The sequence below is a fragment of the Ovis aries genome, chromosome 2 (assembly GCF_016772045.2).
Source record: "Ovis aries strain OAR_USU_Benz2616 breed Rambouillet chromosome 2, ARS-UI_Ramb_v3.0, whole genome shotgun sequence".
NCBI classification, from domain to species: domain Eukaryota; kingdom Metazoa; phylum Chordata; class Mammalia; order Artiodactyla; family Bovidae; genus Ovis; species Ovis aries.
In genome coordinates, this window is record NC_056055.1 from 165,497,207 (window position 1) to 165,525,141 (window position 27,935).

Consider the following 27,935-nt stretch of genomic DNA (forward strand, 5'->3'; position numbering starts at 1 on the left):
CCAGTGATGGAACCTTGGTCTCCCATATTGCAGGCAGATTCTTTACTGTCTGAGCCACCAGGGAAGCCCTAATACATTCTATTTTTTACTCATTTATTTTGAATGTCAGCTCCTTGAGAGGATGAATTTTTGTCGATTTTTCCCTGCGCTGTATCTCTATTGCCTAGAGTGAGCTCTGGCACAGATGAAGTCAAATAAAAAATTATCAAATGAATGGGTGTTAGTAGCAGTTATATTATTATTGCTATCAATTAAATTCTACATAGTCTGCAAAACACTTGAATTGACATCTCACGAAAGGAGAAATACAAATCACCAAAAAGCATGTAAAAACACACTCAACATAAATAACGTTCAGTTCAGTTCAGTCGCTCAGTCTTGTCCGACTCTTTGCGGCCCCATTGAAACCACAATGGGATAGCACTTCAGCCCCCTTAGGATAGACAGTTATCAAAAAAAAAGAGAGAGAGAGAGAGAGAGAAATAGCAAGCACTGAAGAGGATGTGGAGAAATGGGAACACTTGTGTACCAATAGCGGGAATGTATTTTAGATGGTGCAGTCACTATGGAAAACAGCATGTCAGTTCCTCAAAACATTAAAAATAGAATTACCATGTGATCCAGCAATTTCACTTCTGGGTGTATACCCAACAGAATTGAAAGCGGGGTCTTAAAGAGATATTTCTACACCCAAGTTTATAACGCCATTATTCATAATAGCCAACTGGTGTCCACATAAAAACCAAGTATCCATGGATGAATGAAAGCTAAACAAAACGTGGTCTGTATATACTTACAATGGAATATTAGTCAGCCTTAAAAACACAGGAGATTCTGACCTACTGCAACATGGATGAACCTTGAAGAATTTATTCCAAATGACATAGGCCAGTCACAAACAGACTAACACTGTAAGATCCCACGTATATGAGGTGCCTTGACTATTCAAATTCATAAAGACAGAAAGTAGAATGGTGGTTCCCAGGGGAGGGGGTAGGGGAGAATGGGAAGTTGTAGTTAAATGTAGTTTAATGAAACTAGATAGTTTCAGTTTTGCAAGAAGAGAAGAGTCCGGTAGGTGGGTTGCATAACAATGTGAATGTCCTTAACACTACTGAACTGTATACTTGTAAGTCACACTTCAGATAGTTGATTTTACCTTATGGGTACTTTACAATCAGTAAACATTTTTTTAACTGAAATAAGTAAATAAACAGATAAGTCAATATCTGAAGACCAGGGTCAGGCAGGTTGCATCATTTTATCATTGAATCTTGAAGTGACACAGGTCATGAGTGATATTATACCCATGTTACAGATGGGACAGCTGAGACCAAAAACCTCAGAACTCATTAAAGATCATTCTTTTAGTAAGTGGAGGACTTGGGAGAGCGATGACTCCAGACCTGTGTTCTATCTAGTGGTACACTCTGCTTCTCACAAAATGTTGGTACCTTACTGAAAATCTCTAAGGTTTATTCTGAAACTGCTAGTTGCTCAGTTATATCCAACTGTTCATAACCCATGGACTGTAGCCTCCCAGGCTCCTCTCTCCATGGGATTTCCCAGACAAGAATACTGAAGTGGGTTGCCATTTTCTCCTCCAGGGTATCTTCCCGACCCAGGGATCGAACCTGAGTCTCCGGCATTGCAGGAAGATTCTTTACCATCTGAACCACCAGGGAAAACTCTGCGGTTTATTCTATAGGCTCCAAACAGCAATCACTATCATTATCCAATCACTGATATATGGGTTTATCTTCATTTAACATCCACTGGTTCAGCACTAACTAGGCACTGGGTTACAAACACAAGACTTGCATAGTTTACAGTCCAGCAGAGAGAAACACATGAAAACAAACTCCCTGGCCTGTAACTGGAAATGTAATCGATTCACAGCCTTTAGTTGGAGCCCAAAGGCAGAAAGGAGAATGCCCTAGCTAAGAAAAAAAATGAAGGCAAGCTCTGCCTTCTACCCAGTTTTACCCAAGACCAACTCTGAAGATTTCAAAGGAGCCGAAGAAGTGCTGCTTGACCATCTGCAGCAGTGACTGCCTTTCCTAAAGGAAAGGCATCCTTTCATCCTTGCCTCCTAGACTCATTCATTATGACAATGCCCCCATTTTTTTTTTCTTAAGATTTTTTTGATGTGGAATGTGAAAGTGAAGTCGCCCAGTCGTGTCCGACTTTTTGTGACCCCATGGACTGTAGCCTACCAGGTTCTTTCGTCCATGGGATTTTCCAGGCAAGAATACTGGAGTGGATTGCCATTTCCTTCTCCAGAAGATCTTCCAAACCCAGGGACTGAATCTGGGTCTCTGGCATTGTAGGCAGACGCTTTACCATCTGAGCCACCAGGGAAGTCTTTTTGATGCAGACCATTTTGTAAAAATCCTTATTGAATTTTTATTACAATATTGCTTCTGTTTTATGTTTTGGGTGTCTTTTTGTTTTTGTTTTTGTTTTTTTGCCACAAGACATGTGGGATCTTAGCTCCTCTACCAGAGATTGACCCTGCATCCCCTGCATTGGAATTTGAAGTCTTATAACCACTGGACTGCCAGGGAAGCCCTATTTTAAGTAAAGGATGGAAATGTGAAAGAATCAATCCTAAATATCTGTTTTTAAAAGAAGTTTCTGATCTAAGAGAGGAAACGATCTGTAAGAATCTCCAATTCTTCACTCAGAGAAAAAATGATATGAAGTAATTAAGTATTTGACTAAATCTCTCACCCCACTGTCTAACAATGGGCAAACATCAGGAGAAAAGAGGAAAGTCAATATTTTAAAACTATTTGCTTGCCCGATTCACAGTATACAGACTTTGACTCTCAAAATCCTTATTAAAAAAAAAAAGAAGACGACCCTTTACAGCATTTTTCAGAGGAATAAATTTTTATATGTTCCCTATCCAAGCAGAAAATGATAATATGTAGTGTTTTGGGTAGTAAAACTCAAGATAAGACTTTTAAAATTTAAAAAGGAAATGTCTATAGTGTCACGTCTAAATAAGCCTAGGAGAACATTAAAAATATACTCACTAAGGAGTGCAAGATTTTAGAGAGATGGGGAAGTCTTTTCAATTCTTATTTTATATGACTGTATGAATATATGATATGCTTTTGGCATTTTTCAGATCAAAAAAGAAAATCAGACAGGGCTAATATTAAATGATTTCATATATGGATATTTCAGTATAAAAGAAGGAAGTCAATGGCCATGTTGACTTACGTAACAGACACCTTTATCCATCGTTAACAGGAAGAACTAAAGCACAGTGGTTAGAAATGGGGGTTTTTAAGACAGACAGATGTTGGTTTGAATTTAAGCCTTATTCTCACTGGCTGTGAGACTGAAAAAATGTGATTTACTCACTATAAACTTATGTTCCCCTCTGTAAAGTGGGAATGATAATACCAATCTTTCAGATTTGTTAAGATTTCAGAAGTTAGCATAACTGATACATACGAAGATCTTGGTTAAATACAATCATTAGGGCTTCCGGGCTGACGCAGATGGTAAAGCATCTGCCTGCAATGCAGAAGACCGGGGTTCAATCCCTGGGTCAAGAAGATCCCCTGGAGAAGGAAATGTCAACCCACTCCAGTATTCTTGCCTGGAAAATCCTATGGACAGAGGAGCCAGGTGGGTTACAGCCCCCGGGGTCACAAGAGTCAGACACTAAACCAACAGATTTCAGTTAGAGAGAGAACAGGTGACTACTAAATTAGCTGAATGTAGACAACTGAGTGTTCACGCACAGACATAAAAGATCGAAAATAAACTGATAATAGACCGTAAGGAAAGCCTGGATTTGATAATAACGCAGCTTAATTACTCAGTTATTGATTAGGTTAATAATGATGCGTATCCTGTTTCTAAAGACATAATGTACTCACTTGCTCTTCTAGTTTCCTAAATAGTCCACAAACTGAAGACACTGATCTTAAGGCTTAACCATGTATATGATTAAAAATAATGGATGATACTGAAAGCATCTGGTGCAGCAAATGCTCCCAGCACTGAATAGTCAAGGTACTGATGCTGCTTTTTAAGATAACACAAACTGCCCCCAAAATGCTGACTGAATTTCTGAAAGGTAAACTGCTTAACAGAGAGGAATAAGAACTTATTTGTTAAAGAGTTAGAGGAGATTCGATGAAATTTATCCCAGTTAAGTAGCGAACCAAGACAAGGTGAAAAAAATGTGATACAAATAAAAGTGGATAAGCAGAGATTTTAAAAGCAAGTTGTTTGGACAGTTAGTGGATATCTTTATGTTTACATAATAAAATCACATAAAATAAACAGAAATAACAAGGTTAGGATGAAAGGAAAATGCCAGGCAATGAACATGAAATCTACAAAATATTTCAAATAATCCTAAACATCTTTCTATAAACATTAAACTTTGCCTCCTCATTAAAGGGAAACAGACACACACACACACACACACACACACACAACTTTTTCTAATGTCAGGGTTGGGTGGGGACTGGGGTTTAACAATGGAGAGGCATAGATTTGCCTTGCTGTCTCAGCAAATATTATCATAAAACAATTTTGCTTTCCAAGTTTGTAAAAGAGAGGGTTTGAGTCATGTACACATACCAGAAGAAACAGTTGTGGGCAGAGAAGTGAAGTTGGCACCCTGGCCTTTTATCCCTCTCCTTCTGTTACAGGGATCTAATCATATCTGGGACATGTATGCAAAGCTGACCTCAGATATAGATGGGGTAGGGGGCCATCCTTGCAATGAAAATAGGAGGCTCCCACCTTTTCCAAGGAAGTTGCACTCCCAAACCAACCATAGAAGGACTTTGTCTTACAGATGAGCAAAACCAAGGCACTATTTCCAGAGTGCCACTTATGTTACCCGGAAGGAGAAAGAATACTCTAGAGGGGGGCATGCTCCTGACCCTGATTTTCTCTGGCTTGCCCATTAGCATAGATTAGTTTACTCTTCACCTTGCCCCCCTAGACACTAGGCAGAGAGAGCAAGTGGACTGAAACAGAAACAAGCCTTTGATGAGAATGGGAAGCGGGCTAGGGGTAGAGTGTGGTACAGCAATAGAGCAAGGCATTGGGCCAGAAAAAACAGGCCCTGATGGACATACGGCGTCCATATTTTCCAAACCCAAACTCATGACACATAGCTTGACAACCATGATTGTACTTAGGGGAACAACAGGACAGAATATTTACAACCCAGGGTTGCCCTGGAAAATCTAGGATATATAAACACCACATCCATAAAGGCATTGAAAGTGGGAAAGCTAACATAACCTACTTGAGAATTCGGCATGTGCTGGCCAGCACATGTGAAAGCAAATTTGTGAAATCACCCCAGTCGCTATTTATTTCGATCACAAACACATTATATATTTTTGACACATTTAGGATCTCTATTCCAAAGACTTGCTGTAAGAATAGCAGGTGATATGTGAAGGAAATAGATTTTTACAGTTGAGTAGAAAAGCGTGCATAATATTGGATTAGATTGTTTGCCAAGCTTCCCAAATTCGTCTGCCCGGGCCTTGCAAGACTACTAAAGTCACCCATGTCACCATGTAACCAAAAGGAGAAAATATTCTCAGAAAACCTGTGCTCCCTGGCAGAAAACCTTCAGATTAGGGTCCACAAGTTTTCAGAGAGGAAAATTAATCAGTTCAATTTGGTGCCACTTTTTCTTGCCTTACATCTATATAATTACTTGCATGTGAGAGTCATTGTTTCTAACATGACCATCACCAACTCCTTCCCACCGCCCCCCCCCCACATAGTTTAGTGAAAGCTTCTCGTAGAAAGAAAAACAAAGGTCAGTAACCTAATATCCCCAAGCAACCATACAACAACAAACCAGGCAGGGAAAAAAGTGAAGAAACACTCTGAATGGGAAAAAGATCTTCATTTGTTTACTCTTTCAACAGTGAATAAAAGTTATGCTTTTGCCAATAACTATGAATTGAGAGTGTGCCCAACTTTTACAGAATATATAAGAAGATCCCATAAAATATAAGGAGAATGTTTTGTGTGAAGTCAGAAGCTAAAAAGCTTCTGACTAGAAATGTATTGACTGTATCACCTTTCTCATGGCACCTAGAAACTTGAAGTGGTTAAATGCCTGGGAATTATCTAAGAAAGGGAAAGCATCTCTCATTCACATGGGTAAACTGAGGCACAGCAGCACGTCCAAGGTGACCCAGCCAGCTGTAACGGAGTCAAGGCAAAACCCCATCTCCTACAGAGTTTACGGATGAACTTACTCATCTGTAAAATGAGGGTGCCGAACTTCGAGGTCAATGCCAACCGTAACATCCTGCAATGCTGTATTGATTGATTGCTTTGTAATCTACTTATTTGTATTTTGGCTCTTAAATAAAGGTAAGGCTGCCAGGTTTGACATATTTTTAGCCCTTAGAAAGCTGACCTGACAGTAAAGCCCTTCCAAAACATTTATAGAGACAATGTTCAGAACAATTTGCAGAATTTAATAAGGTGACTTATTTTGAAGCATGGGGCAGTTACAGGCAGCCAACCTGAGTGGATGCAGGCAAGGGAGGTATTATTTTTTTTAATTTTCAAGATGTCACTGACAAGGGAGACATATGCCAAATGGTAACACAGTCCTCTATTGAGCTTAAAAAAAAAAAAAAAAGATCTTGAAAAAGACAGGAAGAGCAATGAGGAGCATGACACACAAAAAGTGGGTGAAACATCAAAACAGGATATTGAGAATGAGAAAATACATTGATTAAAATTATCTGAAGTTTAAAGTCACTTAATGTATCTTCTTATACCTGCCCCCAAAACATGACCATGAAGAGGATTTTCAGTATTTAATAGCTTACTATAAACCCTGGAAAGATATTCTAAAATCAAAGTATATAAATCAGTATAAAATCAGAGTATATTTGTTTAAAATCTTCTATACTTTTCATTAAGTTCCTTGTTTATCTTTACCATGAATTCTTACCAGTATTTCATATAGCTTTAAGATAGAATTTATGCAGTAAAAGAAAAAGCAGCTATGTGGCATAAATATTGGAAGGATGCATGGATAACCAAGTTGTTAGAATCAGGAGTAGCCAATTCATTACTGTCTAAAAATTGTTAATCAGATGTACTATACTTTACATATATTATAGGTGAGATGATTTAATACGCAATAAGTCAGTGAACAGAAGATTCTTTTTAGGGTCACAGAGTGCTTTTCTCAGTTTACATAGATTTAGCCAAATATCATACCACCAAAATCATGATTAGAGGCAATTAAGCAAACCAAAACTACTTGGAAAAATGCGTTGGGAATTCTGGTTGCCCAGTTACCTCAAAGACTTCTCATTCTGTCAGATAACCAGGTAAATTTTCACATCTCCATTGCAATTTCCCTACCTTGATAGAAGTACAAACACTTTGCACTTAGACCTGGCTTTGAGGTCATCACTTGTTAGCTGTTGGTTCTTGGACAAATTACTTAACTTTTCAGTAATTATTTGTCTGAAACAATAATAATGTTTGACTCACTAGATTCTTAACGATGATTAAATTAGATAGTACCTCAAAAATAGCCATCATGGTGTATGGCACAGGAAGCATCAATGAGTGGAGGCAGTCAGTGGTAGTAATAAGAGTGATAATGGCCCTTACTTTTTTACTATTATGACATGTTGTCTTGAAATCAACACACGTTTTGGAATGAGAGTTGAGTTTGAAGCCAGGCTCTATGTCTGATGGCTGAATGACAAGATAGTTCCTCTGGTTTAATTTTTCCTTCTGTAAAATGAAGAACATAAAATTCTTATTAGTCTTATAAAATCAAATGAGATAATATAGGTTAGCTCTACTCCATGCCTGGCACAATGACAGTGATCATAAATAAATGTTAGTTCCCAGTACTTCTTGTCCCCACAACTCCCTTCAGTCCTTTATTCATTCATTCACAAGCATAACTGAACCCTTGGAATACAAAAGAAATAAGACTGCCCAACCTGGTTTCAAGAAGAAGGTAAGAGGGCAGAGAAAGAGATTATAGGATGTGCTGGCACATAATTTAAGGTGTAAACCAGTGTTTAGGAACACAAAAGAGAAAAGCATAAAGCTTTCTTTAAAAGTCTTAAAAGGATATTAAAAATTAGGTCACTTATCCACTAGAATGGCTACTACCAAACAACACCACCAACAGAAAATAACAAGTGGTTGGCAAGGATATAGAGAAACTGGAACCATTATACATTGCTTATGGGAATATAAAATGATATAGCTGCTGTGGAAAATAGCTTGATGGTTCCTCATAAAGTGAGACATAGAATTGAGACCCAGCCATGTTGCTCCTTGGAGAAGGCAATGGCAACCCACTCCAGTGTTCTTGCCTGGAGAATCCCAGGGACGGAGGAGCCTGGTGGGCTGCCGTCTATGGGGTCACACAGAGTCCGACACGACTGAAGCGACTTAGCAGCAGCAGCAGTAGCATGTCACTCTTAGGTATATCCCCCAAAGAGCTGAAAATAGGTCTTCAAACAAAAACTCATACATAAATATTCATAGCAGCAATAACCACAGTCACCAAAAGGTGGAAACAACCCAAGTGTCCATCAATAGATGAATGAATAAGTCAAAGGTGGTCCATCCATACAATGGAACAATATTCTGCTATAGTAAGGAAGGAAGTACATTCCAGAACATGGGTAAACTATGAAAACTTTGTTATGTGAAAAAAGCCAGTGACAAAGATCATATATGATGTGAGTTCATTTATATAAAATGTCCAGAATAGGCAAATCCAAGAAGACAGAAAACTGATTAGGGCTGAAGGAGATGAGGAGCAGGAGTGGAAAGGGATAACAGGTTAAAGGGTACAAGGGTTCTCTTTGTGGTGATGAAAATATTGTATAGTTGACTGTAGTGATGGATGCACATCTCTGTGGATATACTAAAAGCCATTGAATTGTGGCCTTTAAATGGGTCAGTTAAATGATATGTGAATTATACCTCAATAAGGCTCTTTTAAAAAGAGACAGGCTAAAAATTAAAATGTTAAAACACACACGCCCTGTCCTAGGAATTTGGACAGACTCTGCCAGATCCAGTATGAAGAGTGTCAGTGACCATCCCAATGCTGGAACTGATTGCAAAAAAAAAAAAAAAAACATTAGCAAATTAAGAGCAAGCCCGGCAGAGAAGGTAAGAATGGAACAATACATCCAAAGCCCGGGGCTATGAACAGTGCTGGCATGCTGGCATGTTCTGAGGCATTGAGATGCAGATAGGGAGCTGGGACATGGGAAGGTGGCAGGAGAATAACACTACATGGTTAAGAAAAGTCGACCCAGAATATAGCAGCGGCCTGGGAAGCAGGCTTCAGAGGGAATCCATCACTCACCTGGCATGTATAGCGGTAGGTCTGTGATCTCTCTTAAGCATCCATTTCCTGTAAAATGGGAATAAACACCATGCCCTGCTCACAAGATACTTTGAGGGTGTAATGGAGATAGATAAAACATATAGTCAGAGCCTGGGAAACAGTCTGCAGTCAATAAGTGTTCATGCCCTGAGCCTGTGGGAAGCCAAAAGAGTTCAGAGCAAGAAATTTCCAGTTATCAACAAAATGTTACAGCTGGTGATAAAGGTTTCAAGCTTTTTGAACTTTTGAGTAATTTATACACATTACTGCTAATTTAACTTCTGCTGATCCATCAAGAAATACACATTTCTTAAAAAAAAAAAAAGAAAAAAGTCTGTAGAAGATTATGGTAAATGTCTCCTAGACTAATGATACTGATCTAGCCTCAGTAGCTCAAGCTTAGCCATAAAAATAATAAGTTCCTGTTATGACAATATTCTAATTAAACATCCCAAATTTTATTCTAGGTATACACAATCCAATATTGGCAGAGCTAATTCAACCAAGAACATGCTAGCCAGTAAATAATAAATTCTCAGAAGCCAAAATTTCCATTTACACCTGTAAATAGAAAATTCAATTTAAGGCAAATTGTTAAATAAGACCAGTGGGCAATGAACCATACTAAACACATCATATGAAATGGATCAGTCATGCAGCATGGTGACCAGGAAAGAAATCTGTGACATGTTCTGTAGCTAAATGCTGTGTGTTTACACATGCACACACATGCATACAACCAGCTGCTACCACAGGGACACAACACTCACGTGAAAGAGGGAGAAATTCTGAATGAGCAGCTGGTTACATTCCTCTGAATTTAAAATCTTTTGGTCACTTTCCATGGGATCATCTAACAGCGAAGAATGCTATTTTATACAATGCTTGGCAGAGTGCTTGTTAGGAAGGGGGATCCTGTAAAATGGCTTTGCTGAAGCTAAAAAACCATTAAGACACAGACTCAGGCATGTTCTTTATTGAGACCACCTTAAGTTCAAAAGTCACTGTCCACAAATTTAAAATCAGTGACATACTTACACAAAAAACCAATACTTACGTAATTCTTCTAATTGTGAGGCACTCAAGATTAAAATAACACAGATCGGGACTTCCCTGACAGTCGAGTGGATAAGACTTCGGGCTTCCAATGGAAGGGGCTCAGGTTCAGTCCCTGGTCAGGGAACTAGATCCCACATGCTTCAACTAAGTGTTCACGTGCCACAACTGAAGACCCTGCCTGCCACAGCAAAGACCCAGCATGGCCAAGTAAATAAATAGATATTTATAAAAAATAAAATGAAATGACACAGGTCATTTTTTCCTACCTTAATCTAGGAACAGCAGGACATGGCGTAGGCTTCAGAGATTTTGGAGACAACTCAGCATGCTAGATGCAGGATGTTATCTGCATCCGGATTGTCTGGATTGCAAGGAACTTGGAAGAGAAAAGTCTGGAAGAAATTAGGTTTGATTTTTAAATATTTTTCAGCTCTTTTATTTTAATAAGCCATTGTGCATTCCAAGCTTGGAAACAATTTTTAAAAAACAATCATATGGATCATCTTTCACCATAGTCACCAAGATGTCAGCATCTGAGTGTAGCCTGTTTTAACAAGAGAGCGATATCCTTAATGCCAGCTTAGCGCTTTGCTTTCTGAGTTTCCAGAGTCTGAAGAGTAAGCCGAGCAAAAAGCTACGCAAACTTTGGAAGCAAATTATTTTTATTTCTTTATATATATTTGTGAAGTACCTGTTGGCCTGGTGCTGAGAGATTTCATGGGAAGTGGGAATTTTAGGACTAAAACCAGAAAATATCAGGGGGGCAAGATGGTTACCTTGTGTGTTTACCAACAAAAGACTAAAATCGATGTATAATCTCTACACACACATCAAAGCAACACACATATGTTGAAATAATTTTAAAATAGCGGCATCCAAAAATTAAAATGTAAAATGTTGAGCCAAACTATGTACTATATACTAATTAATCACTAATTCTCCTCAGCACCCTCTAGTTATTACCACTTCTTTTCCCTCCAATCAAATCTTAAAGGACATTTTCAAAGGGTATTTTCCAATCAGAAGGTCCCACAGTCAACCAAAAAAACTTGCCCCAAATTCATTGGTCCTTAGATATTTGGAAAGGTTTGGGGAAAAGTTTTAATGTAAAATCATTTCTACACTGATTCAGAGTACTGATTCAATGTTTTGAATAGTTCAAGTGAAATTTATGCCTGAAATATTGATATAATTAAGGAAATAAAAATATTATCTGGAAGATGGCTTTAACTTAACCAAAATAAAACATCAGACTCTCTTCTTTATTACATCATTTGAGCTTAGCATTTCATTCTTGCTAAGAAATCTGTTAATGAGACTAATACGGCAAAAGAGTGTTTATATTTGCCCACCTTAATCACTCTCCACTTTCATCTTCACATCTTTAAAAAAGATTAAAATAAAGATTAGCAAAAGAACAGTTGTTTCTTTTTAAATGCATTGTAAAGTTTGCTTTCTCAGTTGATTTCTTCCAAATTTCCAGTGCTCTCTGCTGAAAATATTTTACTATTGAATATTTCATGTAATTCATTAAGAAGTCATGATAATGCAGGACTACTTCATCCAAGGATCCTCCAGCATATGGAAAATACTGCAAATTACCAAATAAGTCCACTAAGTGAAACATAAAGAAAAAATGAGTTTAAGAGACAGCTGGACATGTTTATGTAGGCAAAAGGGGTTAGAAGATATGCTGACAACACGAAGAGGTGTGTTGCAATAAACTTGAAGGAGACAGGCCATTGGGCCAACCAGCCCTTTTCTATCCAGGAATTCCTTATGTTCTCATTAGTGTCTCACATCCAGACAGCTGCATTATTAAAATTTGGCCCTAAACGAGTCAATGAAAGAGTTTCATGTCTTGATTTCATTCTTTCTTTACATATTAAATACACACACACACACACACACACACACGTTTCAACTTTGATTCAAGGAAGCATTTCATTTAACATCCAGACATGAGATTTTTGTGACTCATGGCCAAGGAGAGGGAAGAGCTTTGTGAACAAGCTTGTTCTGATCATGTCCACCTCTGTCTGATATGAGTACATGTTCACGGCACCTCACTTTCATTAATACAACATTCTAAACAGTTCTCTGAATGGCCACCTTTAGAACTGAGTTAGGTTCAAGCTTTTATAACAGAGTTTCTTGGGAAGAAAAAATGCTTTAAGGGTTAGGGGAAAAGGGCAGTTTCTCTTCATTCCCTTATCTTTCCTCATCTTTTAAAATATGTGGTTAGGAAAGATTTTGTACAGGATTGGTTAGAAGCCAAGAGTTTCTCTGACCCTTTTAGTCATTGCCATTTCACATTTCTTGCCTCGGGAACTCGTGGAGTTTTGAATGCATTCACATTTTAATGTATACGACATGAGCATAACTTGCATCTGAATATAAATACCAAACACCTGGATTAACACTTTGCAATTAACAAACATTTGGATCCTCACAGTCTTGTTGGCTCTAAATCATTATCCTATTATCTTGGTGCTATTCTCTGATATTTATAGACATACTGACAAACTAAGGCCCAAAGAAGTTAAACTTGAAGGTAAAGAAGTTAAACACAAAATCCCTTGCCCAAGTTGGTAGGTAGTTGAGTTAGAAGTAAAAGAATGAACTTAAATTCAAATAGAAAATAAAGCTCAACTTTAATGTGATTTTTTTTTTATAAAATTGAGCAAAAACATAAACAAATGATGAGCTCATGTCTATTTGGGTCCATTTCTCAAGACCTAATCCATTACCTGGTAACAGTATATGTATGTATGTCACTTAGTTATCTCAAGAGTAAAGATGCTTAAGGAAACAAATTCATATTTTCACTAATTAAAGATTTCTTTATAGTTTTGTTATCCTTTTTCTCTTTTAGGTAAAAAAATGTACAACCACTAAAATCAATACATCAATCAAAATATTGATGCTATCTGTTTGTACTCTTTTAACTTTGAGCATCACAGTTTTCGAAGCAAAAACCCAAAGCCTTACCTATATTCTAGCAAACTGACAACTACTGAAAACAACATCCTTCTAAGAAAAGCCAAATCCACACTGAAAAGCTATTAACTGTTGTTGATGCAAACAGAAGTCTTAGTCAATATTTGAAAATGACAGTAGTATGTGGGCACATGCTCAGCTGTGTCTGACCCTTTGCAACCCCATGGACTGTACCTCATCAGGCTCCACTGTCCATGGGATTCTCCAGGCAAGAACACTGGAGCTGGTTGCCATTCCCTACTCCAGGACACCATCCCAACTCAGGGATCAAACCCATGTCTCCTGCATCTCCTGCATCAGCAGGCTGATTTTTCACCACTGAGCCACCTGAGAAGCCCGCCATAACAGGTAGTACTGGGATATAAACAAATAGCTGATGGAGAGAGGGGCAGTGGTGGCAAGAAGAGAGCATTGAGGAAAGAGCTGCTGCTGCTAAGTCACTTCAGTCATGTCCGACTCTGTGTGACCCCATAGACGGCAGCCCACCAGGCTCCCCCATCCCTGGGATTCTCAAGGCAAGAACACTGGAGTGGGTTGCCATGTCCTTCTCCAATGCGTGAAAGTGAAAAGTGAAAGTGAAGTTGCTTAGTTGTGTCCAACTCTTAGCGACCCATAGACTACAGCCTACCAGGCTCCTCCATCCATGGATTTTCCAGGCAAGAGTACTGGAATGGGGTGCCATGAGGAAAGAGAGAGACTATTACATAGGGCCTGACCCCTAGGGAGAATCTAGGCCCCCTAAAGCCCCATAAAGCTTCCATAAGGAGCACCCTGACCCCTAGGGAGAATCTAGGCCCCCTAAAGCCCCATAAAGCTTCCATAAGGAGCACCCTGACCCCTAGGGAGAATCTAGGCCCCCTAAAGCCCCATAAAGCTTCCATAAGGAACAGCCTGACCCCTAGGGAGAATCTAGGCCCTCTAAAGCCCCGTAAGCTCCCATAAGAAGCAGCCCCCAGTTCCTTCGGATGTGCTCTTGTATTTGGTTCTCTCCTAGAACAAGTGTCCTGGTCTGGTCGCCAGTTTGAGGTCACTCCCCTGATAACCTGTCTAGCCGTTGCAAATGTCCTCCTGTCAGGGGCTAGAGCTTAACCACGAGACCCAGTATAGGTCAGATCTGGGTCCAATTACAACCAAAGCAGAACCCCAGAATGGAAGACACATGCCTCATACTTGGCAAAAAGGGTATCACCTCACCAGAATGAAGCCCCCATTCTGAGGTCAGTCTCCTGAAAGTTTCGGACACCAAAGTCCTTGGGACATTGGCCACCACCACCACCCCACCACCCCACCCCCCGAAGCTGACTCTAGGCTTCCTCTCCTCTCCTTCTCTGCCTGCTCTGAGGTCCCAAGATGCCTTCAGCCCAGCCTGGAAGGGTTAAAACACATTACAGGTGATTTAAACTAATTTCAGTGGTGGCTAATGGATTTTGAAGACCTGACCTTTTGTGCATTAAGAAGATCTACTCTCGCCTTCACTTTATTCTGTAGCTATCATTTGGCTTAGAAGGGCCTGCCTTCTATACTCCCAGTAGCATTCATCACACATAGCCTGTCCTCCCCGCCAGCCTGCAAGAATTAGGTTTTTCTTGTTCACTGTTGTATCCTCGCTTCTAGCATGGTGCCCAGCACATAGTAGCAATTAATAAGAAACTTGCAATGAACACACATATGATACATGTATGTAATTGTCAAGCAATCCATTAGCTTAGGAAATGAGGGGCTCCATCACATGTTTGAATGTATTAGTTGGCTGATAATACTGATGCATTAGACAGACATTTACATTATTTCATACCTACATTATATTATAAGGCACAAATATATCAACTAATATGTTTTTATCTATCAGTTTAACTTCTGTGAATTCTCTGTTCAAAAAGAGTATCTGCTAAATTTGCTTTATGAAATCCTGAGTGAAGAGAAGTGAAAGACAGCCTCTTACTGGAAGCAAAAGAACTCTAAGAAATATACTTGGAACTCACATTTGTCAGAAAAAAATTCTGGAAAATTGTAGGTAACATATATTCAGATAATTTCATTATGTTTACTTAAAATTAAGAATTTTATGACTTGTGGCAAAAGGAACAAACTCTTTTATTAAATGTTCAGTCTCTCTATGATTTGTGCTACCCTTACTCTCCTATCCCAAATAAGCCCAATTAGTTTTCCAATTTCACTTCCAAACTACTCTCTTGAACGACTGTTTATGATTTGGTCTCTTAATGTGCTAAGGACAAATAACAGACCAGTTATGGAAAAGAGGGGGAAAAACTTCTTCAGAATGCTCTGTAAAAACCAAGGCTTCTTTTCTAATACACCTACTATGCATGGGTGCTAAGTCACTTCAGTCATGTCTGACTCTTTGCGACCCTACTGACTGTAGCCCGCCAGGTTCCACTGTCCATGAGATTGTCCAGGCAAGAATACTGGAGTGGTTTGCCATGCCCTCCTCAAAGGAATTTCCTGACCCAGGAATTGAACTCATGTCCCTTCCGTCTCCTGCATTGGCAGGCAGATTCCTTACCTCTCGTGCCACATGGGAAGCACGTATCTACATATATGCATGTAAAAATGTTACTGTTAGTCACTCAGTCGTATCTGAATTGTTGTGACCCCATGGAGCCAGCCAGGCTCTTCTGTCCATGGAATTTTCTAAGCAAGAACACTGGAGCCCGTAGCCATTCCCTTCTCCAGAGGATCTTCCCAACTCAGAGATCAAACCCAGTTTTCCTGCATTGCAGGCAGATTCTTTACTGTCTGATATATACATGTATGTATTGGGACCAAACTGAGTCAGAGAACACTGAGTTCAATTTTACTTTGACAGTTGTCCTGTGTGACTCCCCTCATATCTCAGTTGGTAAAGAATCTACCTGTAAAGCAGGAAACCCCGGTTCAATTCCTGGGTCAGGACGATCCGCTGGAGAAGGGATAGGCTACCCACTCCAGTATTCTCGGGCTTCCCTTGTGGCTCAGCTGGAAAAGAAACCACCTGTAATGCAGGAGACCGAGGTTTGATCCCTGAGTTGGGAAGATCCCCTGGAGAAGGGAAAGGCTACCCACTCCAGTATTCTGGCCTGGAGAATTCCGGGGACTATACAGTCCATGGGGTCACAAAGAGTCCCTTAGCTCCCAAGTCCCTATTTCTGAACTTCAGTTAACCTCCAACAATGTCTTCATCTTTTCCGATCTAGCCCCTGGCTTCTCAGTTGTAATAAAATAGATACTGATCTCAGGTGGAGAATAATCATCAGAAACAGAAGAACTCATAAGACACAAATCTTATGTCACTATCCTCCTGTTTTCATGCAAATGTCCCCAGTAATTAAATCAGGAAAAGAAAATGTAGCAAAAACATAGCCAAATGGTTCAAAATTTCAAAAGAAGCTGTAAATGTGGTCCTTTTTAGAAGATCAGGTTCTCACTAGAGTATGAGAAAGGGTAACAGTTGTTCTGATGAAGCAGTTTTTAAATTCTTGTCAGTGATTTGAAAAGAGATAACTGATGTATGTTGAAGAAGCTGGCAAGATTTTTAAATAGTTCGGACGCTACAGGGAGCATTTTTTTAAAGCAATGCACTCAGAAGTGTTGGCAAGATTTTATTTGAACGTAGCAGTGCTTATGTGAGGAAGTTATTTTGAATTACCCTAGTATAAATATGTATGACTTTATTTGTATTGAAAATTTCCTTTGCAAGTGAGTGACTGTGGGACTGTTATATCTCTATTGCTTGGTAAATGATTTAGGTATTTCATTTTGGAAGTAAAATATTACAGACAGAACTCAAAAACAGTATCAAAACCCTGTTTGTGACCACAGTGACTTTTGCACCTACATTAATGCCTTTTAATTCTTATTTGCCACGTAGAACAAATGGGATCTGTTGTTTTAAGTCTGGCTTTTTTATATGGCATTCATGTTTGCGTGCATTCATTCATCCAACAGGCATTGCTCAGTGCATCTCATGTTTCAGGCTCTATGCTAGGCAATGGGCAGATAGCAATAGTATTGAACTGTCCTTCCTCATAACACATTTCATATAAACATTCTGTTTCCAGCAGGAAATTTTGCACAGCACAGTGGAAATATCAAAACTTAAGGTCATATCTTATTATTTAATACCTACGCCTGTTGACACTGCAGACGTTGACTGTGGCCATGAAATTAAAAGACACTTGCTCCTTGGAAGAAAAGCTATGACCAACCTAGACAGCATATTAAAAAGCAGAGACATTACTTTACCAACAAAAGCCCATCTAGACAAAGCTATGGTTTTTCCAGTGGTCAGATGCATATGTGAGAGTTGGACTATAAAGAAAGCTGAGCACTGAAGAATTGATGCTTTTGAACAGTGGTGTTGGTGAAGACTTTTGAGAGTCCCTTGGACTTCAAGGAGGTCCACCCAGTCCATCCCAAAGGAAATCAGTCCTGAATATTCGTTGGAAGGATTGATACTGAAGCTGAAACTCCAATTCTTTGGCCATCTGATGCGAAAAACTGACTCATTGGAAAAGACCCTGATCCTGGGAAAGATTGAAGGAGGGAGGAGAAGGAGATGACAGAGGATGAGATGACTAGATGGCATCACCGACACGATGGACATGAGTTTGAGTAGGCTCTGGGAATTGGTGATGGACAGGGAGTGGGGTCAAAAAGAGTTGGACACAACTGAGTGACTGAACTGAACTGATGCCTGTTGAAAGTTGTGAACAAGTCTATCTTTAAACGATAGACTTTTTTTCTGAATAAAAAGCATCGAAAGAAAGATATGAAGCGGTGAGGGCCCCAAGTAAGAAACAGGACTTGAAGCAGAAAAAAGGACAGAGAAGGGAAGGGAAAAAGTATTATAAACAGGACTTAATACTTTGCCTCAATATCTTTGGGCAACCAATTACCGGTCTACATGAAAGTGAAGCTGCTGGCAGGAAAAAGCTCCCACTGGCTGATGGAGCCTGTCCATTTAAGGAAGAAGAGGGAATTCCCTGGTGGCCCAGTGTTAGGACTCTACCCTTTCACTGCTGAGGGCCTGCTTCAATTTCTGGTCAGGGGAACTAGATCCCACAAGCCACACTGAGTGGAAAAATAAAGGAGAAATAAAACTCCCCATCTTCTCTGTTTTCTCTATTTACCTGTCGTGTGCTATTACAGGGTGATTCGATCATTTATCTTAAATTACAATTACACACTTACCTTCTGAAGCAAATCATACTTTTACTAGTTTACTCCATTTTCTCTTTATTATTTCTTTCCCTTTTCTGAGAAAACCTCTTATTAAGCTTTAATATATTTTCTTAAAAATAAATCATGAAAAGATTCATCAGAGCCATTTAAAGAGAAAGACAAATATATACACACAGTTATACATTCATTCCTTCTTTTTTTCAGAACATGTAAACTGATGCACAAGAAAGGGAATAAAACAGTTTATGTTATGTTAATATAATGTTATATAGTACATAATTTGACAAAAGGAGGTTATGTGTGTCTAAGCGTTCCACGCTAGGCTCCTCCATCCTCTTTTTTTTCTTTTAAGCTACGCATTTTGACTTAGAGGATCTTAGTTCCCTGACGAGGGACTGAAACCTTCCCCTCAGCAGTGAAAGCTCAGAGTACTAACTACTGGACTGTCAGGGAATTCCCACAATCCTCATTCTTCGTTCTTTACAAGTGTAAAATAGATCAGCTTGTGCATGCTTGCTCAGTCCTGTCGACTCCTAGTGACCCTATGGACTATAGCCCATCAGGCTTCTCTGTCCATGGGATTCTCCAGACTAGAATACTGGAGTGGGTTGCCATGCCCCGCTCCAGGGGATCTTCCCAACCCAGGGATCGATCTTGAGTATCATGCATCTCCTGTATTGCAGTCAGATTCATTACTGCTGAGCCACCAGGGAGATCAGTTTACATCCCTTTAAAGCTTCTTAATGAATGGCACAAGCAGCAACAAATATTTCCTATATAATAGGCACTATTCCAACGGATTGCGAAAGATACATTGGTGAGAGATCACCTTACTTTGTCAAATAAATTACTATTTAGAGATCCCAAACAAAGCAATGGTTTAAAAATTTCCAAGTGATGGTACTTTGCTTTAATATTGTAAAAAAAAAGCATTACTTTGCCCCCAAATTCAAAGTCCATGTGATTTCAAATGACATTTGCAAGCATATTTCACCTAGCCTTGAACTACACAACTACACAAGAATCCTTACCAATAGAAGCAAAACTTCAGTAGAGATCATCTCTACAGAATGAATTATAGCAAATTATTGTAAATAATTTTTCAATATCTCATATACAGGCTAAATGATGGTGAAAGTGAAAGTGAGGTGACTTAGTTGTGTCCAACTCTTTGCAACCCCATGGACTGTAGCCTACCACGCTTCTCCATCCATGGGATTTTCCAGGCAAGACTACTGGAGTACGTTGCCATTTCCTTCTCCAGGGGATCTTCCTGACCCAGGGATCAAAGCTGGGTCTCCCGCATTGTAGGCAAACACTACCGTCTGAGCCACCAGGGAAGTAATATAACTCAAGATCATGCAGATTTTTTTTGTAATGAAATTTCAAATGCACAGCAGATACATCAACTAAACTTTAGAAGAACAAGGTTTTAACTTTCTGTCCTTGTTTTAAAAGGCCTAGTCTTTTCTGTGAACTTTCAGCTTTGTTCTGTCCCTCTTGTCTAGAAGGGTGCTAGCCATGTGCCAAGAACAATAGGTAAGCCAGCTTCCCTCAGTCCAGGAAAATTATCCCCTTGCCACAGGAGCCATACTTATGGTTCCACAATGGCCAAGGAAAAACCTAATAGGAATAGATTTTTTTTTTTTGCCTGTGTAGCAAAGTTATTTCCAAAGAGGAAAAAAAAGAAGCCTGCTTTGCACTGTAGCAGAACCATTGGAACAATATGCTCCCTGTGTCCACAGCCCAGTCCTCCCCTGACACTCTCCTTTCTAGGGCATAGGGTAGAAAAGTCACATACACAATAGATCCTGCCAGGGCCTGCTGACACAACCCTACTCCTGAATTTGCAGGCAGCAGAGTGAAGCAATGTCTTTAGATAGATATATATATATATATATAGATAGATAGATATAGATATATATATGTAGTCTTACTTCTTTTTTTCCTTTTTTAAGCAGATGTTTCAGCACTCAGCTAGGGGATGGGAAGAAGATACTAGATGCAAACTCTCTCAGTACTATTCCTTCCCTTCTACTCCATTCCTAGTTCCTTCAAACTTGAGAAGTCTGCATTAAGAGTGAGTACAGAGCTTTGAACAGTGCTAAGAGCTTCTTTTTACCTTGAATGAGTGATCTTTGACATTTCTTGGCCACATGAAACTACAAGAGGGTTCCCTCTCATGTCAGATCATATAGGGAGAACTACATGGAAAAATATTTGTTCTTACAGTTGTAAACAGAAGTGTGAAATGCATAATCAAATGGTAAAGGACATTTATTCATCTCAGAGGTTGGAACTATGATGCTTAGAATAATGAGCACTCCACCTTTTCCACTCGAAGTTGAGAAATTCCACATTACTTTTCCAATTGTTCTCAGTAAGCACTGATTTCTGTAAAATGCAGGAACCAGTTAAACAATTCCTAATAAAATCATAAAGTAATTAAAATAATTAAATAAATGGCAATAAAATCATTTAAAATTATGACTAAGTATCACCTAAAATATATGCTACACTCACTCTGGTTTTTCTATAATTTACCTTCATATATTTTTCAGATAATTCATGAGAAGGAATTTCTATTTATTGATATGCCTACCCTGTATCAGACACTGTACATTTATAGTCATATTTTTTCACCACAGCCAGCTTAAATTTAAGTCCTCTTCTGCTCATTTTAAAAATGAGGTTCACAGGGGCTTAATATCTCATCCTCAATACACAATTAGTACTCACAAAGCAGGGAGTCAAATCCAGTTGATCTAATTTCAAAGCCCATATCTTCGCCACTACAATATGCTGTAATTGAGAAGAACACAAGGAATCTTTGAGATTCAGTTCTCAGTCAACAAGCAACTTTAAAATTACATAAGAAATAAAAACAGTTCCCAGATGTGCTTGTATCATGATCTCTCCTTCATCACTAACTTGTCCTGGGCTTGGGCCAGGTCTAGGACCAGTGTGAAGTAGCAGGAAATTGTTCACAGGAGCATCCCTAACTCAAGGGTCCTGGTGAGAAGACAGAAATAGGAAAGATACTTTGTCTGGGAAACCAGAGACAACAAAGCCAGAGAGACCATTCTACCTGCACCAATCTTGCAACTGGAAAACTGAGCCTAGGTGTTAGATCCAAATGGCAAAATAAGCCACACATGGAAAAACAAGCACTAAACAAGTCATTAGGAGGTCTGGAAAAGGTCACAATGCAATATGCAGGGCCAATGGACACAAGAGGCTCAGAAGGACATCTGCTAAAGGTGAGAAGACATTGCATGTCACCTGTCTGTGGTGTCTGCCAGAAGGATGAGTCTGGCAGATTTAAAGGCCCGTGAAGAATCAGACACTTGAATTCTAGAGAAAGTCACTGATTTCCCCTAGGTCACATCTACAACTAGAAAATGGTAGGCTAGAAAAGCAGGTTCCTCTCTTGGCTATTATTATTTCATAGTTGTGACTATCACATAGAGAATAATTTTTCAGAGTAAGGTTGTTGTATTTAAGTACCTGAAACATGACTGCAAAAAAAAAAAAAAATCACTTTTAGAACAGTGCAAAATTAGAACAAAAAAGACTTATAATTTGACCTTTTAATAGAACAAGGACTATTAAAGAAGATCACAAAGCATCATGAAGTTAAGTTATTTCCAGGTCACTAAACAATCTGTAGGTGCAAATAGTTTCTGGTCCCATTTTCCTTTACAAAGGAAAAAAAGAAAAAGTTACTGGTCACTCTAAGTCCCTAGGCTGATGTCCAAATTGCCCTTTTGGTAGTTTTGATGTGAAAGAAGCATGGAATGGATCCTTTGAGAAAGGAAACAATTAAAGGACCCTTTAAGTGTTTTGGAGAATCTTAAGGAAAACAAGAAGTCAGTATTAGGATTAAATATCACAGTAGTTTTTTTTCCCTTTAGCATTTACATTGATTTTTCAGCTTATGCATCAAAAAGAAAATCTGGTCTATTATTTGTTTAAGACACTAATGAATTTCATTTTCCATTAGTAAACTGATTTTTTCCCCCACTATAGGTATTTAGAATTAGCACAAACCTCAGGATAACTACAATTCCAAAAGGAAATGCTCAGTTCATTATGAATGATCTTACAACAAACAGTGCTCTGACAGCCAAATTCCTGGTCTCCAAATTTGTAAGTTTGCCCTTTTTTTCTCAGAAGTCTTACTCAAGACTGCTTCTGAGCTTCTACACATTTAACCCTTACAGTCAAAGACAATACATTACTAAAGAACATGAAAAACTTCAAGTTCATACATTTGCACCAAAAGAAATCTGATATTTATAAAGAAATTATGATCATATTGAACACAATAAATTAACTCCTTAAGTAACAAAATAAAAAATACTATCTTCATGTCTGTGGCTTTACATTCTCTGAAGAGGTCTAAAGAACCGTAAACGACCCAAAAATTCGATGATGCTTTTCATCTTATTTCTTCACTTTAATAACAGCACTCATTTCTCAACAGAAAAATGATGAATGATACTAAAAGGGAAATGGTTGTTTTTACCAGTCAAAATTAATTGTCTTCAACTGATCTGTATGTTCCATGTTATTTTGTCAATCTTTTCATTATGATAATAAAGTTACACTATAGTGACATTTCAGACAATACTTTAATTCTTAATAAAACTCAGAAGAACAGACATTATTAGTGTACCCACAAGAATATACATTTCTAGTAGCTTGCCAGGAATCACACAGGTTACCATGCAGGGTTAGTACTCAAAATAGCTTCTTTGAACTTCAACTGACACAGGGTATAAAAATATCAGAGATAGGCTTGCTTGATCATTTTAAAATAATTTCAAATCAACCCTATGTTACTAAGTAAAAATTTTAAAAAATCTTAAATTCATGTATCAATTACTTATTAATTACCTCAATTTCCACTTTTTGACTTTTGTAAATAGACATAACCAGAAAGTTCAATAACCAAATTCCAGTAAGAAAAAATGGTGCATAATTAGTGCACATCTCTTCCTTTGGGGAGGAGAGTGACTTGATTTTACATAGGGTATTGTTTTTCCTAATTAATTGCAGTCTGTCACATGTTTGTATGTGATTGCTATATAAATGATTTACAAAGTGTTAAGAAGTTTTATGGATATCTAGAAAGAATAGTACAACTCAATAAAAAAACTTTTACAAGTGTTGAAGAGAAATTTTACATTAAAATGTTATTTTGTTTCTTCGTCCTGAGAGAATGAATTTTTTTAAAAAACACACAGTTAAAATCAAGCATTAGATATGCAAATATGTGTTCAGATCAGAGATACCAAAATTATTCAAATGATTAATTATTCATCATAAAATGTCAATTAATAATTATGAAGCATAAAAGGCATCTTTCTAATGCATCTTTATTTTTCTTGGCCTAAAAAGGGTTTAATATACATGTTCAATTGACTACTAACAAGTTTTAAAAATCCAACAAAGTAAACAAATTGCAAACAAGTGCAAACTCTGAATTTTAATAGGAGAACAACATACTCAAAATGAATGAAAGACAGAAAAAAAAATAAGTAAAACTAAAACCAGAGCCACATTCATGACATACACAGCTCCATGTTCACTCACTTGCTAGGCAATAGGGCAACTGGCCAAGAAAACAACCTAACAACTAAAGTTGTGAATTTGCTTAGCCTGTACAAAATACAGGACATGATGTTTTTCTCTGAACTGATCAATATTCCTGAAAGGCAGGGGTGCTTTAGAATTTTTTTACACTTTCCAAACAGTCATTAAAGAAAAAGCACAGCTTAAGTTTCTTTACCTATTGTAATTTCTAAAGTCTGTTAAGCACTGCTAAAATATCACCATAAATGAGAAAATTTTTTTCACATTGCTTTAAAGCTAAAGAATTTCCCTATATCAAGTATTATTCATTTTTCTTACAGGAAGATTCTATCTTTTAAGAAAAAAAGAAGTCAATTTGAGCTGATATGGTAATTCAGGATAAGGAGCCATTATGATTACCGAGATATAGATTTATATTTATTTTATTACTATTATATTTTACTTTTCACTGACACCTGGGGAAGTTGTTCTGCGATGACCCAGGGAGTTATTTTAGTCAGGGTGTCCCTGACCTCCTGCTGGTAGATTAATTACATATGAAACACTGTGTTTTCAAAACGAAATGATAAATCTGGACACATAAAGGAGGCAGAAAAGAATCCGAGCGAGAGAGGAGATCTTAAGAAACAAAACAAGGGATTGCAAAAGGGAGATAGATAGGATAACGTAGGAAATGGAATTGGGAAAGAATTTCAAGAAAACAAGGATAAAGGGCAGGGAGGGCCGAAAGGATGGCAAGAGGGAGGAAAGAAGGGAAGAAAGGACTCGGGGTTTTTCAATTCCCAGGCGAGGCTGCTGGCGTCCGCGCCCTTAACGCCACAGCCTTCCAAGTTGAGGCGAAAGCCACCTCCTCGGGCCTGCGTCGCATCCAACTTACTCCAAGTTTTCTGGTGACTCCTACAGGGCCCTTTCCGTCCCCCCTCCCACCCCTGAGTGAGATTGACAGTCGCGTGGAGGAGGCTTTTCCAGGCACAGCCTTTCTCATGGTAATCAGCCCCCAGCATCACCTCCCGGCCGCGGCCGCTCCCGCTCCGTGCGCAGCTAGCGGACCCCGGGGACCGGAAACAAGGCGGCGGGCGGGGAGCCGGCCAGCGAGCCAGGTCAGCTGACCCGGCCGCGGGGCGGGGGTCGCGGGGTTCCTGGGCGGGCGGGGGCCGAACCCCCCCTCCCACGTGCTCCTCCGCCTGTACTGCGGGGGCCTTACCCTGAGATCAAATGAAGGGACCGAGGCTGGGGGTATGGGGGACAGAAAGCGCGGAGAACTGGGGGCGACCAGCAGACCTGTTTTGCATCAATAAATTAAGACGCTTATTTGAGTCCTGAAGTTTGCTGGTTCCTGTCAATGGAGACGCTGGCAAAAAAAGCACTGAAGCCGAGATTCAGCCTTAACTTCAAAAAATAAAAAAATAAAAATGAACCGCTCAGCTGGCCGCCCTGCTGGGGCCAGGTGACGTGCGAGATTCCAGAGCCCGCGGGCCTCGCAGCAGGGATGTTAGAGACGGTCTGAGATTCTCTGGTCCTGTTTTGATTTTGTTTGAAAGGGCTTCTCAGAGGGATGCTCCTGATTTTTTTTTTTTTAATAGACTTTCCCCTCCTATCCTAGGCTCAACTCCGAATGGATTGGATTGCGAGTTCGCACGTGAGAAACCGTTTGACTTGGCTTGGACCCCTGCCGCCCCCCCACCCCCTCAACACACCCCCATTGCAGGGGTCCCCCTTATCACCCTTTCCTTCCAACTCTAAAAGAAGTTGCCCACCTCCTGTGTAACGGCACGGTCGAAATAATTCCTCTGGATGAAAGATCAATTCCGTTTAAAAAAGAGAATAGGTTCCTTTTTTTTTTTTTTTTTCTCCACATGGTACAAAATAAACAGAATTTGCTTTAGAAAAAAAAATCATTAGCTATGGCCAAATTCGAATTCCTGCTACAGCCTGTGTGTTCAGGGGCAGAAACATTGTATCTCTTCGGGCATCTGGGCCGACAAGGGGAGCTGGGGGGCAGGGGAGAAAAGGGGAGAGGCTGTGAGAGTTAAGGAAATTGACAGACTGAGAGGTGAATGGGGGGACAGGCACCAGGTCCTGGCTGGAGGGAATGGGAAAACAAAAGTGCATCTTCACACGCTGCCTGGGTGGAGGGAATTCTGAGGGAGGCAGTTTGTTTTACTCAAAGAAACCCTGAAGAATTATTCTTCTCTCGTCCATGTCCATTGCAATATTATTTCACATTTGCATGTATCTGTTGTTTTAATCCCCTTGGTCTGCGCTAATCTCGAAATAGATTATTAATAGGGAAGAAAGCCCGGGAAGGCGCGATTCATCTGCAGGACTTGCTTTGCTGTGTGAGGAGCCGAAAGCTAGTAGCTCCTAGTCCTCTCTCGACTTTTCCCTGCGTCCTGCGCTCCAGCATCCCGCTGATCCCACGATCACCATTGTCCCCGACCTGGCCTTCGGACTAAGGGAGTGTTCGGAACATATTTATATCCCGGCTTCCTCCGATCCCACCGCCTCTGCTGTTGTGGGAACTCTCTTGGTCAAATGGGGAGGGGAGTGTCGGGGGCGTGCCAGGCAGGGGAGGAGGGCAACCCACCGGCGCGCTCATCCCTCGTGGGGACGCTTCGCGTGCCACCGTCCAACTATCCACCTTGATGGGAACCTGAAAGATTGCTTTTCTTTACTCAAATTCAAATACTTGCACGTCGGAACTACCAGTGCTAAGTGTTGGGGCTGTCTCCTGCCACTCGAACAATTACTGAACCCAGAGTAATCAGATGATTAGCTGTTTTTAATGGAAATACTTTTTTTTTTTAAGTCAGATCTTAAGTAACCTGACATTAATATACATAATAAAGACAAGTGATTTGTTAGCCTTTTGATTGGATCCTCTGACCTGAGGTTTACCACTGAGTGTATGTCTGGGCTGTAAGCTCCAATGGCTACCTGGGGTCCTCAGGTGGAGTCTTACCTGGAATTACTCCATGCCAGGAACACCTTTATCCTGGAAATGGAAGAGAAAACCCTGAAAAGCAAACTTCTAGAGAAAGCTAGACTCGATTTTTTTTTAAATAAAAAAGTGGGGGAAAGTGGGGATTTAAAAAAAAGGATGTTAATAATAGAAGTAAATCTCAGAGGAGAAACTTGATAAGTCATATATTTATAGAGATAGGAATATTAAAGAAATGTAAAGCATAAAACTGAGAATGTGCCTGACCCATGGTGGAAATCTTTAATTTTTTTTTATTATTAAATTTTAGGCGGGTCTCCAATGCTCCTCTATAAGTAAATTATATGAGTGGGGTGGGGGAGATGATTCTCATTGTAATAAATGCTTAAGGTAGCAAAGAGGTGAGTCTGTAATCAACTGTGAAAATTTACTTCCTCACATCCTAAAGTAAGTGTTGGTTGTGGTCATGCTGGGTGGCTATTGCCCCCTCCCCAATAAACATACAAAATACAAAGCTGTGCACCTCTGGGAGTGTGGATGTGGCAAACCAAGTGGTGGCTTTTCCCTCCTCTTGAGTGCAATTGCCAGTGACTCTTGCATTCAAAGTCTTGCTTTAGGCACACATTCAAAGTACAGTTCAAAGCAGTTTATCTTAATGTGAGTAAAAGTGTAGTGTTGGATCAGGGTGTTATTTGTTTCAGATTTCATCAGACTGAAAACAGGGGGCTGTAACATATTAACAATATTAAAGCA

At 39.4% G+C, this 27,935-nt stretch overlaps 1 long non-coding RNA gene across 1 annotated transcript; it reads right to left on the reverse strand.

Annotated features, from left to right (window-relative positions):
* Window positions 1–2,368: 2,368 nt before the first annotated feature.
* On the reverse strand, window positions 2,369–12,250 carry LOC121818718 (uncharacterized). The gene is made up of 4 exons (XR_009599357.1): window positions 11,815–12,250; window positions 10,729–10,854; window positions 9,383–9,556; window positions 2,369–7,776 (listed from the first exon to the last, which is right to left on the reverse strand). It is a non-coding gene; the product is annotated as an uncharacterized LOC121818718 (long non-coding RNA).
* Window positions 12,251–27,935: the final 15,685 nt, after the last annotated feature.